This window comes from Lepisma saccharinum, chromosome 21 (assembly GCF_977018435.1).
Source record: "Lepisma saccharinum chromosome 21, izLepSacc3.1, whole genome shotgun sequence".
In the NCBI taxonomy this organism is placed as follows: Eukaryota; Metazoa; Arthropoda; class Insecta; order Zygentoma; family Lepismatidae; genus Lepisma; species Lepisma saccharinum.
Window position 1 is genome coordinate 13,602,275 of NC_139249.1, and position 16,213 is coordinate 13,618,487.

A 16,213-nucleotide genomic window follows, 5' to 3' on the forward strand; every position below is an offset into this window, starting at 1 on the left:
CTTCTTGTTTCACAATCTCTCCGACTGAATCACAATCGTCCTTGTTTTCATGGTGTATGTCTAAATTGTGATCTTATTGTGTCACAATCTTTCCGACTTGATCACAATCGTCCTTGTTTTCATGGTCTATGTCTGAATTACGATCTTCTTGTTTCACAATCTCCGACTGGATCACAATCGTCCATGTTTTCATGGTCTATGTCTGAATTGCGATCTTCTTGTTTCACAATCTCTCCGACTGGATCACAATCGTCCTTGTTTTTATTATCTATGTCTGAATTGCGATATTCCTGTTTCACAATGTCCGACTGGATCACAATCGTCCTTTTTTCATGGTCTATGTCTGAATTACGATCTTCTTGTTTCACAATCTCTCCGACTGAATCACAATCGTCCTTGTTCTCATGGTGTATGTCTAAATTGTGATCTTATTGTGTCACAATCTTTCCGACTTGATCACAATCGTCCTTGTTTTCATAGTGTATGTCTGAATTGCGATCTTCTTGTTTCACAATCTCCGACTGGATCACAATCGTCCATGTTTTCATGGTCTATGTCTGAATTACGATCTTCTTGTTTCACAATCTCTCCGACTGAATCACAATCGTCCATGTTTTCATGGTCTATGTCTGAATTGCGATCTTCTTGCTTCACAATCTCTCCGACTGAATCACAATCGTCCTTGTTTCCATGATCTATGTCTGAATTACAATCTCCTTGTTTCACAATCTCTCCGACAGGATCAGAATCATCTTTATTTCCTTTGTCTATGCCTGAATCACCATCTTCTTGTTTCATTCTCTACGACTGAATCACAATATACATTATTTCCATAGTCTATGCCTGAATAACAATCTTCTTGTTTCGCATCCCCTGCAACTGAATCACAATCTGCTTAGTTTCTTATTCTCTGCGACTGAATCACAATTTTTCTGGTTTCAGTGGACTACGTCTGAATCACGATCTTCCTTGTTTCACAAAACAATCTTCCTTTGGTCACATTCTCTATCGCTGAAACACCATCTTCCTATCTTCACATTCTACGATTGCAAGACAACTTTCCCTCTATCGAATTCTCTACGATACTCGTAACTGAGTCATGATCTTCACTGTTTCACATTGTCTACGACTTCAAAGCAATCTTTCTTCTATCACATTCTCCATGGCTGTATCACAATCTTTGTTGTTTCATATTCTGTAAAACTGCAAGATGATCGTTCTTCTGTCTCCTTCTCTACAACTGAAACTCGATCCTTTTTGCTTCATATGCTCTGAGTTTGAATCACGATCTCCTTTCTTTCCTGTTCTCTACGACTGAAAAACGACCTTTCTTTCTTCACATTTTCCATTAATGAATCAGTTTTCTTATTCTCTGACAATTAAACAACATTGACAGTGACTGTCAATTTGACACAATTTTTTTCCTTGGATATCTTCTTGCTAAAAATGTTATTTTCAGTACAGATTCATTTGAAAATATCTTAACCTTATGACAAACGTTATTCCTTATTGATTTATCTTATTGTATGTGTCTACAAATTATAATTCGATAATCTCCACATTTCTGAAGACATTTTACTTAACTTTCCACCGGGACTTTTTTCATTACGAAAATCTTTAACAACTACGCTGATGTTATGCGAGAAATTGCATTATTTTGGTAATTCCTTCCAGTGCATTAAAGAAAATCTTTCTGTCGATTGCACTGTAGCACTGTATATATGTTATCTGTATATTGACGTACTACAATAAATTTTATTCATATTCTTCTTCAGTTTGAGGAATTATGTGAACAAGACGGGATTGTTTTGTGAGTTGCTGAGGGAGTACTTGACCCACACATCACTCGACGGAGTAAAGTATTTCAAATCAGCACCTAACTTAGGCTTTCGGTAAGTTATGGATCTGATACAATTGTTAGAAATGTTAATTACAATAATGGATAGCACTGTGATAGTCGTAATGAAATCTTTGAGTTCTTACGACAACCCATAGTTTATGAATAAGTACATTGCAGCCAAAAAGTTTATTGTCCCACCGCATGAATGTGGAATCATATGTACATTTTTCAAATTTACTCGCACTCACTTTCTCAGATAGAAATGTAATGCTAAGTTATGGGATGGAAGTGAAAGAATTGGGAATACGTAACACTAAGATTTGTAATTAATACAATTTAATTGCATTATGGGTCATTCCACGGAAAGTGGTCCTACTCGATGTAAGTAACAAAATAATTCAATCTGATAGGTGTTATTGTTTTACAATGTATTAAGGCTTAAATATTTGTGAATGCATATAATTTGCACGTTTCACCAGCAAAAACTATTATCATCTGTAGTTGATGTGCTTCATAGACAAATTGAGTCCAATTTTGCTACATTTTTAAAGTGTCACACGCGTAGCACATTTTTATTAATGTTTTACGTTCACCCAAGGTATGTTATCATATTGAAGTTCTTTTCTTGTCTTTTAGTAAGACACCACTAAGTACTTCATAATTGCATGAAATCATTGCATTATGAATATTTTAATCTGATTGCATTTCTATAACGTAACATTTTATGTGTGAATGTCACACATTTTCTAATATTATTATCGGTATACATTAACTGATTATGAAACAGATTATTTAACATCACAAAATTTATGTTGACTGTGATGTGACAATTATGATCAAGCTTGTTTTTCAAGTGTCTGAAGATATAAGTATAATATTCGTCTATGTTTCAACAAGAGCATGTTCTCACAGGGTTGCTTGGCTCGTGGTGTGGTTTGGTTTGGCGACCTTTGCTGTCATCACGGCCAAATCCCTCTGGGAGAAATACTTCTACAGTTCCATAACGTATGAAATTGAAGCAGGGAATGAGGACTGGAACATTTCCTTTCAAGCCATGGCATTCTGCTCGGTTGAAGAGGACTGGCCTCCGATGTGAGTATTAGGTTAGGTTAAGCCATCAGGAGACTCAATCCGATCAGCGTGGCGGAATGGTTAGCAAAGCGCGCTACAACGCCAGGGGCAAGGGTTCGAATCCATTCCTCAATTTCATCATCCTCGCGATTAGCCAAAAGTGGCAGAAAAGCGACGCTAAATAAAAAAAAATCAAATCATGAGACTCCAAATTGAAGATATTTTCCATATGACTACGTCTACTATTTCTGTTCAGCAGGTTCTTTCACGAAACGATTGGCCAGCGGTCACAGTATTAAATCCTTCACGAACTAGCTTCTGTGGTCGAGTTGTCAGCGTGGCGGACTACGACGTCTGATATCTCGGATTCGAAACCGTTGGATGCAACATCATGTTTGTCAGTTCACCATTCATCTGCACACACAAACAGACTTGACCGCCCGCAGGATTTTTCAAGGGAGAGGCAAGCAAAGTAATTCTTTGCGAGGGGGGAGCGTGAAAGGAAACACTCCTTTAGTCTGATAGTATCATGTTCCTGCAACGTCCTTATAATAATTAATACAAATTACTGTGACTGAAATTAAATTATATGTGTGAAATATATAATTTAAAGTTGACGTCCATTTTCCTTGGTTGCCGTGTGTCCTTGGCTATCTCCGGATAACCATGGACACACACACGAGGATGATTTTTAAAAAAGTTATACGTGGTGTCGCGTCGTGGTAGAATGATGCGATTAGTGTGGCACATGCACACAATGAAGTTCATATCCTTATGACGCTAGTGAGCAGTGGCGAAAGGGAAGGGGGTTACTTATACTCCTTTTAGTAGTCTGCCCTCATTTTTCCATCTTTCCATGCCTTTGACGTTCTTTTTTTTTAGGATTAATTGATTGATTTGCTTTATTTTACTTCGCTTTTTGTGCCACTTTTGGTTAAGTTGTGAAATGGAGATGAGTGGAGACATGATGAAATTGATGAATGGACACTCACAAAAATCCATGCCCAGGCCAGGATTCGAACCCGAGACCCCTGGCGTCGTAGCGCGATGTTCCTTTTTTTCCTAGGAATACTAGGCCAAAGGAAGTGGGTTATGACCTCCACCAACCTCCCTTGGGTACGCCGCTGCTAGTGAGTCAGTTTCTTTGGTGTCGTGCTAGTAATTTTGTCCTACGATAGTGAGTGATGGCTCGTCAGCTGTAACCTTACTCCAAGCTCGAGATAAGAGAATTTTTACCATTTGTGTGGGCTAAACGTCTCAATTGTTTAGAGATTTATCGTAAAATAACGAACGTGCAGGTGCAATGTCGTGTCCAGCCATAGTGAAGTGGTGCCAGCAATTCGAACGCAGTCTTACGGTCAATCATTGATTGATTGATTGAATTGTTGTTTCAAGTCCATTTCGTGCACAGAAAGGCTAATCTGGATTGGAAGTACAGTTTAAAGTGGAATCCGAATCACGATGTGCCTCCACCAGGTATCGAGCCCTGGACTCCTTGATTGCAAGGCGACGACGCTACCACTGCGCCACCAGAGAGGCTCTATGGTCAGTCATTAAGTTTAAGGTATTTGCCCAAAGCAGGGAAAAACAGTGCACAGTGGCGGCGATTGGATCCTAAAACCGGGGTGGGGATCAAGGTGCCAAAACTAGGGGGCAAAGACAGTATATTTTTCTTTGTACTGGGGGGCAACTGCCCTCCCCCTCGCTCCTCTAATCGCCGCAACTGAGTGCGCACAATACAAAACTTGCTCGAGAGTTTTTGATAGATGGCGTGGTGACATCCACCATACAGTCCCGATCTTCTATTGTATCTGTTACTGTCGAGTGTAACTGATTTTTTAACTCCCCACGTATGTATGTGTATGTAATTTTGAGTGCTGAGTATAGCTGAGCTCATATTAGGGAAGCTCATATTTTTTCAAACATGTAACATTCCAAATATTATATATTCAATTTGGGAATATTACTCGTACCTTTGGTACGTCTATAGAGTTTATTTCGGAGAAAATAAACTCTCTACCGCAAAATACGATAGCGCTACGACATTTAGATGGTGTTGCCATCTGTCGTAGATACGCTAAACTATACTCTCCTCCCTCCCCTTTTTTCTTGCACGATTACCGATCGTCAGTAACACAGTTCGCATCCGGTCTTCGAAACAGCCACATACAGTCAGCTAGCAGCGGAGCAGGATCGCCTTGCCTGTTCGCAATTCCTTCGCCCACGCATTGCAATGGTGAGATTGGAATACAACTTTGGAAGCCACGATTTCTAGAGTCGTGAAGAGCCGCACGAATGCAGTTACGTCAGCCATACCATGTGCTTGCGATTGAGATAAGGACCATCAGAAGGATTGCTTCAAGGTAAAGTGGACGTTTGTAGATTTCTTTGATCCTGTTACCGACTTGCCCTGTTTGAACTGGACAATTACTCTCCCTTTTTGTGTGATTATTCAGCGAGCTGTTTGTTCGGAGTTCTTTCTCCAACACATTACCGTCCTCCCCCTTTTTTGACTCTTGGATGTAAATTAACGTGCCGAATATATTGGTACAGTGGTTTCGGAAAGTGAACTCTAATTATTTATGCATACATTTTCGGAACTGAGAATGATACTAAGTGAAAGTACGTCCAACACGAAGCATTAGACATTTCTGCTCCAATATTTCGTATAACTGTCTAATCCCAAAGAAAGATCGATTAGATCTCTATTCTCACGTCCCTTTTTGGAGTTTGAATAATCGATTGTGGCAAAAGAGAATAAACCTTTATTACGCAAGGAATTGCTGTGTAGACCCTGCGGAAAGACAAGAAGCAACAACTTTAAAATCGAGCTTGGCAAATGACAATGTGCCCCTTTTTCTAATTCTCCCCTCTTTATTCTCACTTTAATAAGTCATACCCCCGTAACACCTTACGCAGTAGCCTCAAAGCCATGCACAGTAAATAAATTTATATATGTACACGTAGGGTACCTATACTTGATTGTACGTAGATGTTAAGGACTCATTTGTTATTGCGGAATACCTCCGTAGATTGTTATTGGCATTGCATTGCCTCTTGTTAAGCAATACAGTTACTGAAACGTTGAATTTTAATTGGACTTGTTCCTTGCACTCGTTTTTGTAAAGAATATTCCCCCTCTTTTAAAATGAGAGGTTGAGGGTCATGTAATAATGTTTCATGTGTTATTAGGAAGTCAAGACAGATTAAAATTGTTAAAATAAATAGGAGGTTAAAATTGAAGTCTTCTTTCCTTTATCTTTTTACTTCATTCCGTTAGAGTTAAATCGAACACATTGAATGAAAAGCAGTATATATATATGTATAAATATGTTTTCTTGAATAGGAACCAGGATACTGTCCTCGAATGGTTAAAGTCATTTTGCAACTTTTTGACTGTTCTCTCTCTCTCCCCCCCTTTTTCAGTCTGTTGGTCAATTAGTATTAAGTGAATTAATAGTGAATGAGAATTTTTTTTGACGTAATCATTTGTTACAGGAACATTGCTGTTGACAATATAAATAAGCATAGTAGTAATTGGAACGGAATCTTCGTGATTTTGACCGTTCCTCGGATTCCTGCTTTTAGCGGAACGCGACGTTGCCTTTCTGTTGATGGTTTACATGTTTTGGAACTTGTTTACTCAACGGAAACGTAGCGTCGAAAAGTGTTTGTGACCCTTGTTTGGAATAGGCACTAACAGGGATATATATTTACCACGCGCTTCCAAATAACTATCATTAACTTACCGGGTTGGTTAGTTGCCTTATCCACACGAGCGTCATAAAGTTTTGGTAACAGAGCTGGTTTGGCAATTACTTTACCTTTTTTTTTTCAAGTAACTTTGCAGAAAGAAGAAATTTTTTCACAACCCCCTCACAAAATTTTTTTTCCCTACTTAATTTTTTCTCGTATTTCCCCCCCCCTTTTTTTAACATAATGACTATTGATGTACCATCCCCGTATGAACAATCAACGTTACCCCCCCCTCTCCCTCTGTCTTGGATTTCCTTCAAGGCGTCATTCTTCCACAAAATTCCTCGCCTTTACGAGAAACAATTCGTTTCCAGACGGCCTCCTTTCTGTTTAAGGGAGTGTCTCCCATCACCGGTGAGGATCTTACCTAATTATATAATTTTTTGACCCTTCTTCATAAAGTCATTGCCTTGGATTTGATGGATATTGAATCTTTCCTCCTAATGGCCTTACCATTTACCTTACATCCCCTTCGCGAAAGTTGGATGGAAGGTCTTCAAGAGAAGTTGCCGTGGCATTCATTTTTGACACTGATCTGGCTCCGACTTATACCTGCTTCAGACATGCAAACATTTCGATTTTCTATCCTTCACCGTATGCAACAACCGGATGAATCCTTGTATTCCTTTCTCCGTGATGTGTACGATGCTACCCAGGTGCTGGCCGTTGAGTGGTCTGAGCAACATTTACTTGAGGTTTTGCTAGAAGGGGTGAATTTCCCTGCTCGTTCTTTGCTTTTATGTTATCCCCGTCCTCAAAATATCCGTGAATTTTTTCACTTGGCTCAACAAATGTTTCAACCTGAATTGAAATGGCATACGCACATGTTTTCCGAGTCCCATACACAAACGTGCCCATCTTCTGGTTTCGTGGATGCTTCGGATAGGCCTTGTGGACCCCCTACTTACGTTCCTTAACATAGGGTCTTGGCAGGTTCGCCGCCCTCAATTTCACATTCAATGGAGTCCCCACAGGAGTACTCACATCCTTCCTCTTGTTTGCCTTTAATACAGTCTGATTGTCCTTCATTTCTTCCCTCGATGGTACCACCAGAAGTTGTTACGGATTCTCCGTTACCAACGAGTTACATGATTCTGTTCCCTCTACTCAGCCATCCTTACGGAGTTCTATCGATGTGGATGCTCATCCGCTGCAATTGCATGCCGAACACCCTTTTTCCAACGAAAATTGTTTGTTTCCAACGATTAAGGTTCTCTTAGGAGATCAACCGACGGTTGCACTTCTCGATACCGCTTCATCGGTGTCGCTTGTTTCTTCGGCATTGTTGGGACAGATTAGAAGTGGCTATTCTATTGATCAAGCCGCAACGATGGATTTAAAGGACGTAACAAGTCGGGTTTTTTCTTTGCGCTCTCGAACTGACCTTACACTCCGTTTGGGTCATTTATCCTGGAAATGGTGTTTTTGGATAGTGGATTCGTTACCGTATCCGTTGATTTTGGGAATGGATTTTTTTTTCCCATGCGAAGGCGACCATTTCTTTGGAATCTTGGATTATTTCCTTCCCTTATTTTCAACAGGGTCTCTCATTGGATAAAAATCCTCATCCTGTGTCATTTCCCTTCTCCAAAGAAAGTCCTTCTGTTTCTGGTCGCGAACCTCCGCCCCTCCCTTCTTCTTCCCTTTAATCTCCTCTTGATTTGCAAACTTTATTATGTAATTTTGCTGACGTCGTTACGGATAAAGTGGGTGAATGTACATTACCTCCGGTGTCCATTCCTTTAGTATCCGATATTCCCTTTCGGGCTAAGCCGTTCCAATTGAACCCTGTTCAAACGGATATTATGCGCACACAAATTAAGGAGTTACAGTCCCAAGGTATCGTGGAGGTTTGTCGGTCACCTTACGCCAGCCCGGCATTTTTGGTACCGAAGAGAAATGGTGGTCATCGTTTGGTTTGTTCATTTCAATCCTTAAATCGATTAATTGCATATGATCAATTTCCACAGCCCCGTATCGACCTATTATTCCAACATTTGAAAAATGCGGCGGTGTTTTCCTGCCTTGATTTATGCCAGTCCTTCCATCAGATTAGGTTAGATGAAAGGAGCAAGGACTTAACGGCATTTGTGACGTCTTTTGGTCAATTTCGATATACGCGCGTTCCCTTTGGTATCAATTTGGGTACGCAAATGTTGTCTCGCGTACTGGATGAAGTTCTGGGCAAATTTAAATATAAATTTCTCCTTACGTATGCGGACGACTTGCTGGTGTTTTCGCCGGATGAACAGTCCCATCTTTTGCATTTGAATGAGATACTTTTGGCTCTTCGGGAAGCTGGTCTTACGGTTAACCCGGTTAAATCTACTTGGATGGCTAAGGAGATTAAGTACTTGGGATATATTATCCGCCATAAACAAATGGTTATGGACCCAGAACGTATTTCCCCCATTCAAGATATACCACCCCCTAAATCCCAGCGAGGAGTGGCGCAGGTCATGGGTCTTCTTTCATATTATTCCCGTTTTCTTCCCCGGTTCGCTGAACGGACTAGCTTCCTTACTGATAAGCGCAAAAAGAATCTATCTTTTGTCTGGTCCCAAGAGGATCAGGTCCGTTTTGATGACCTAAAGGCTGCCTTTTTGAAACATACTGTATTGGCTTTGCCTGATTTTTCCCAAGAATTTGTTCTTCAGACGGACGCTTCAAGTTTAGCCTTGGGGGCTACTTTGAACCAGCGTGATTCAGAAGGTTTTTTACGACCAATTGCATTTGCTTCACGCAAACGCACTCTTCAGGAACGTCGACAATCAATTTATGAAGCTGAATATGCGGCTATTGTCTTTGGATTTAAGAAATTTGAGACGTATTTAACCTCCAAACATTTTACACTTCAAACAGATAACCAGGCGTTGTCATGGTTGTTGAAACACCCCGAACAATTCGGTAAATTTGGACGTTGGTTATTGTACTTATCTCGTTTTTCTTACAATGTGGAACATATTCCCTCGTCCAAGAATCCTGTTGCTGATTGTCTATCACGGATGCATTCTCCGGAGGATTTTGTCCTAGCTCCCTCTTCTGTTACTAGTTTGGCATGCGCCGCCCCTAAGCTTAGCATTATCCCTTTTACCAAGGCCGATATTATTGCCCTTCAGGAGCAGGACTCTACATTACGTCCCATTATGGAACAACTCCGGGATAATAAAACAGTCCCTAATTTTGGTCTTTTCCAGGATCTATTGGTTCGTTCTTCACCACGTTCTACCACTTCTCAGGTTGTTATACCTTCATTATTGCGTAACGTTATTTGTCGTTATTACCATGATACTCCGGTGGGTGGTTCTCACCTCGGAGCTAACAAAACGACAAAGAAGATTTCTGCGCTTTTCTGGTGGCCGAATTATCTTGCTGACATTCGACAGTATGTGCGCTCATGTGATGTTTGTCAAAAGGCCAAATTGGCTATTCGTAGGCCACAGGGTTTACTTTCTTCTGAAGTAATACGCCACCCTTGGCGGCGTCTTTATATTGATTTGGTGGGTCCCTTGGTTCGTTCCACTCGTGGACATACATATATTTTGGTGGTTGTGGACGCTTTTTCCAAATGGGTCTCCCTTTATCCTCTTCGTTCGGCGACTTCGCACGCCATTGTTGATAAATTGCAATCCCTATTTCTTTCTTTTGGAGCTCCATGTGAATTGGTATCCGATAATGCTTCCTATTTTCGTTCACAAGTGTTTAATAATCTCCTATTTGAATCTAATGTCCGCCATATATATACCAGTCCCTATTATCCTAATCCTTCTTTGGCAGAGCGATTTATTCGTAACCTTAAGTCATCTTTAATTTGTTTCCACTCCAAAGATAACTCCAAATGGGATCTCCACTTAAGTAGTATCGCTTTTGCATTTAATACAGCTTTGCATGATGCTACTCACGCTACGCCGGCGAAGTTGATATTTGGCCGAGAAATTGACGGTCCTCTGAATTTTTTTTGGGACTTACAATCTGAGGAGGAACTGGCGGCTCCCCCATCTTCAGATCGGGCACAAGCTTGGGGTGAGGCTTACCAACACTTGCTGCGTTCTTGGCATTCACGCCGACGTAAATATGATCCTTCCCGTGTTCCGGTTTCCTATAAACCTGGGGACATGGTTCTTTACCGTGTTTTTCCCTTAAGTAACGCCTTCAATAAAACTTCCTCTAAACTTCAGGAACGATGGTCGGGTCCCGTACAAATATTCAAAATGTTAACACCAGTGACGGCCTTATTGGTGGATCCCGATACTCAACAGTTGATCCGTAAGGCACATGTGACTCATCTCAAACCGTATATTATACGGAACCTTGATTCTCCTATGTCACCTGTGGTCTTGGCACATACCCAGGTGGGTCAGACACTACATAATTCTCCTACCCCCTAGACCTACTTATGTATCAACATTCTTGGTTTTTTTTTCCAATATTTAAATTGTCAACATAAGAAGTGTCTTAGATGTAAGGGTGTTATGCTAATATTTATATCCATTGTTGTTCTTGAGTGTATTATCCTTATAACTGTGTCTATTTTTCAATACCATGTTTATGGAGTGATATTATGTAAACTTATTATTGTCTTTGGATTGGGTATTTTGATTAATCACAAGTATTTGTAATGCATGCGCTCTGTAATGATGCTACTTCCTTCTCTTCCTTCCTTTGTAAGATGTAGTCTTAACTTTCCTGTTTCTCTCTCTAACTTCTACCTTTATTATTCTTGTTTTGATTCCTTTCCTTTTCTTTTTTTTCATATTTCACGAGGCTACTTCTATACTACAATTACGCCTTGGGAGACTTTCGTTGCATCCTTGCTAGTGTGACCATCTTGCGACGAGTGTGTATTACGCCTCGGAACATTTCGTAGTGTTGCGCATCGCTTTATTTCTTGTGTAGGCCTTTGCCTGGTGGTGATTCTGTGTTCTGGCGTCGTCCAGTTTGGAAAACATTTTTGCCATCTCTTGTGCTCTTTAATCTAAATGTGATGAATTTCGTAATTTTGCCTGTGTATGTTCTCTTTGTAATATTGGATCCGGGATGGCCAATATGGAGTTTAAGGTTAACTTATATGTCTTGTGGACTTTGATATATCATCTTGTTGCTATTTATGTTGGCATTTTTAACTGGTATGTTATTATACCTTGATGGATTTCTTTTTGCCAATATTAATATTAATCTAACTATTCTGGGTGTTATACTCTGAGTTGATATTTATATTATGTTTTGGTTCTGATTACCATATGTAAACGCTTAGGAATTTTTTTCCCTGCAGGTTCTTTTGGGGAATTGTACCTATTTGGTGTGTATTTCTATTTTAATTGTAATTTCTCTGCTCACACCTGTATCTTTGCGTTGAAGCTGAGCAAAAGGTCATTTTATAACATGTATATATTAGGGTGTTTGTTTTGTGCATATTCTCATAATATACGTGCAACTTTTGTCTTGTAAGACTTTGAAGCTACTTGGTCGTTTAGGCCATTATGTCCTTGTTACTTTATTTTGCGGGCAGTTTTTTTCTTTCTTTTCCCAGGGCCCGGGAGTTTGTAACATTCCAAATATTATATATTCAATTTGGGAATATTACTCGTACCTTTGGTACGTCTATAGAGTTTATTTCGGAGAAAATAAACTCTCTACCGCAAAATACGATAGCGCTACGACATTTAGATGGTGTTGTCATCTGTCGTAGATACGCTAAACTATACTCTCCTCCCTCCCCTTTTTTCTTGCACGATTACCGATCGTCAGTAACACAGTTCGCATCCGGTCTTCGAAACAGCCACATACAGTCAGCTAGCAGCGGAGCAGGATCGCCTTGCCTGTTCGCAATTCCTTCGCCCACGCATTGCAATGGTGAGATTGGAATACAACTTTGGAAGCCACGATTTCTAGAGTCGTGAAGAGCCGCACGAATGCAGTTACGTCAGCCATACCATGTGCTTGCGATTGAGATAAGGACCATCAGAAGGATTGCTTCAAGGTAAAGTGGACGTTTGTAGATTTCTTTGATCCTGTTACCGACTTGCCCTGTTTGAACTGGACAATTACTCTCCCTTTTTGTGTGATTATTCAGCGAGCTGTTTGTTCGGAGTTCTTTCTCCAACACATTACCGTCCTCCCCCTTTTTTGACTCTTGGATGTAAATTAACGTGCCGAATATATTGGTACAGTGGTTTCGGAAAGTGAACTCTAATTATTTATGCATACATTTTCGGAACTGAGAATGATACTAAGTGAAAGTACGTCCAACACGAAGCATTAGACATTTCTGCTCCAATATTTCGTATAACTGTCTAATCCCAAAGAAAGATCGATTAGATCTCTATTCTCACGTCCCTTTTTGGAGTTTGAATAATCGATTGTGGCAAAAGAGAATAAACCTTTATTACGCAAGGAATTGCTGTGTAGACCCTGCGGAAAGACAAGAAGCAACAACTTTAAAATCGAGCTTGGCAAATGACAATGTGCCCCTTTTTCTAATTCTCCCCTCTTTATTCTCACTTTAATAAGTCATACCCCCGTAACACCTTACGCAGTAGCCTCAAAGCCATGCACAGTAAATAAATTTATATATGTACACGTAGGGTACCTATACTTGATTGTACGTAGATGTTAAGGACTCATTTGTTATTGCGGAATACCTCCGTAGATTGTTATTGGCATTGCATTGCCTCTTGTTAAGCAATACAGTTACTGAAACGTTGAATTTTAATTGGACTTGTTCCTTGCACTCGTTTTTGTAAAGAATATTCCCCCTCTTTTAAAATGAGAGATTGAGGGTCATGTAATAATGTTTCATGTGTTATTAGGAAGTCAAGACAGATTAAAATTGTTAAAATAAATAGGAGGTTAAAATTGAAGTCTTCTTTCCTTTATCTTTTTACTTCATTCCGTTAGAGTTAAATCGAACACATTGAATGAAAAGCAGTATATATATATGTATAAATATGTTTTCTTGAATAGGAACCAGGATACTGTCCTCGAATGGTTAAAGTCATTTTGCAACTTTTTGACTGTTCTCTCTCTCTCCCCCCCTTTTTCAGTCTGTTGGTCAATTAGTATTAAGTGAATTAATAGTGAATGAGAATTTTTTTTGACGTAATCATTTGTTACAGGAACATTGCTGTTGACAATATAAATAAGCATAGTAGTAATTGGAACGGAATCTTCGTGATTTTGACCGTTCCTCGGATTCCTGCTTTTAGCGGAACGCGACGTTGCCTTTCTGTTGATGGTTTACATGTTTTGGAACTTGTTTACTCAACGGAAACGTAGCGTCGAAAAGTGTTTGTGACCCTTGTTTGGAATAGGCACTAACAGGGATATATATTTACCACGCGCTTCCAAATAACTATCATTAACTTACCGGGTTGGTTAGTTGCCTTATCCACACGAGCGTCATAAACAGAAATGACTGCCACCTACAGTTAAAATTATGTACTGTGTGGTGCATTAGCTGTCAGGATCCTGCTCGAGCTCGATCCCGCTTTACGACGAATCAGCAGGAGTCTTCATTTAGAATTAAAACAGAATCTCATCTTTATTTCAGACCTACCAATAAAATGATGACGGAATGTTCCGTAAATGGGATTGAGATGGACTGTGGAAATCTCTTCATTAAGATACATTCGGACTTACCATATTGCTTTATTCTGAATTCAATGCAAGTTGGGTAAGTACTGATTTCTACTACGTACAGTCATCGGCAACGAAAATGGGATACCTGGATCCTGAAAAACTTGCTTCTCTGCAATGCGTTATGCGTGTTGCCTAACTCCACGGCGATGGTCGCACTTGCTATTGGAAAGTTGAAGTTCACTCCTCGCCTTAGATTTAGGCAACACACATATTTATTACCGGTGACTGTCAGACTGGAAGTATAGTCGACGCGCTAGCTTCGTTAACAACCGGCTGGCTTTGGAGTCCATGGAGCTCGCCCACCAGCTGCAACAATCACATTTCAAGGCACCGTGTTGCCACACATCTACTCTCCACATCTACTCTACGCCACCTTGTCCCTCCGCGCACAAGCACTTTCCCACGGTCTCCACATTGAAGGTTCAAAGTACGGCAACAGCGTATCCGCAGTCATGTGACTGAGACTCCACGTGGAGTAGACGAGTAGAATGACAGCTGCGCTCATTGGCTGAAGGTTGAGTTTGATTGGACGAAAACAACTCTTCCGCTATTTATCCCCACCCACGTTTGTGGCGGCGGCTTTCTTTAGTTCTTGGATGTTAACGAAGTGAACGCGTGGACTTTACTAATATTCTTTTGTGGTCCTTCTTGGAGTTTACTAATATTCTTTTGTGGTCCTTCTTTTGCATTAATAGCTGATTTTAAGATAGATCGTGTTTAAAACAAAGAGGGCGAGGACGAGGCAAGAAAAACTATTTTAAAAAATACCTCTAAAACTTTTTATTGAAACATTAAAATAATGGTTGGCATATGGGACATTCAATAAACACATAATAAAACATACGTAGCATTTGAAATAAGAAACGTCTGTCTCAAAATAGTCCGATCAATCTCATGGAGCTGCGGACTGCGGTGTCCGTGTGCACCGCATGGTCAGGGACACGTGATCGGGGCAAACGTACACTAGATGATTTAGAAACTATCATCATAGGAATGACACATGCAATATGCACAATTGCCATTCGGACAGAGTGAACACTGTAAGAACTGCATCAAGTTTTGAGCCCGCTTGATCACATTATGTATGGCTGTGATTTCACCTCACGTAGGGGAGACAAGGTCGCAAAACTCTGTCACGAAGAATATGACAAAATATTGATACTATAAAATATTTTTTTCCACATCCTCTACTCCCAAGCAAGTTTAGAGTACAGGTTGAGCATAAAGTCTTTCCCTGATTATAAATATTTATATCTCAACTTCCACGGTAGATCGGCAAATAAAACCTATGGCAATAAGTAGTGCAATACATCAAGTTCTTTTCCATTTCTTTCTTTTGTCTGATTCTTATTCTGATTCCCATATCATGGCCACCGCGTTCGCCGGACATAAACCCTCTTGACTATTTTTTTTTATGGGGTTACGTTAAGGACACAGTGTTTAGTTCACCAGTGCAAACTCTTCAGACACGAATACGGGATGCTATAGAGACGGTGACGGAAGAGATGTTGGCAAACACATGGAGAGAAATTGAGTATCGCCTAGACGTTCTAAGGGCAACAAAGGGAGCACATGTCGAAGTGTACTGAAGTGTACTTATAACAAAACATTATGAGTTAAGCTACCATTTCCAACAAACCGCATCTAGCATAGTTCTTTAGCAATAAAAGTTTGTAATCAGGGAAAGACTTTATGCTCACCCTGTACTTGTCAGAAATCAAGCTGCTCACGGAAAAAAAAATTGAACTAGGGACATAAGGCAAAATCAGAATATATTTCACCTGAAATAAAAATAAATGTTTTCTAAATTAGATGAGAATTGTAAAAGTACTGGGCTAATTTCCTACTCTCTTCTCCATCGCCTGTTCCATTTAAAATATTTTCACACACAGGTCACAATATCACTAA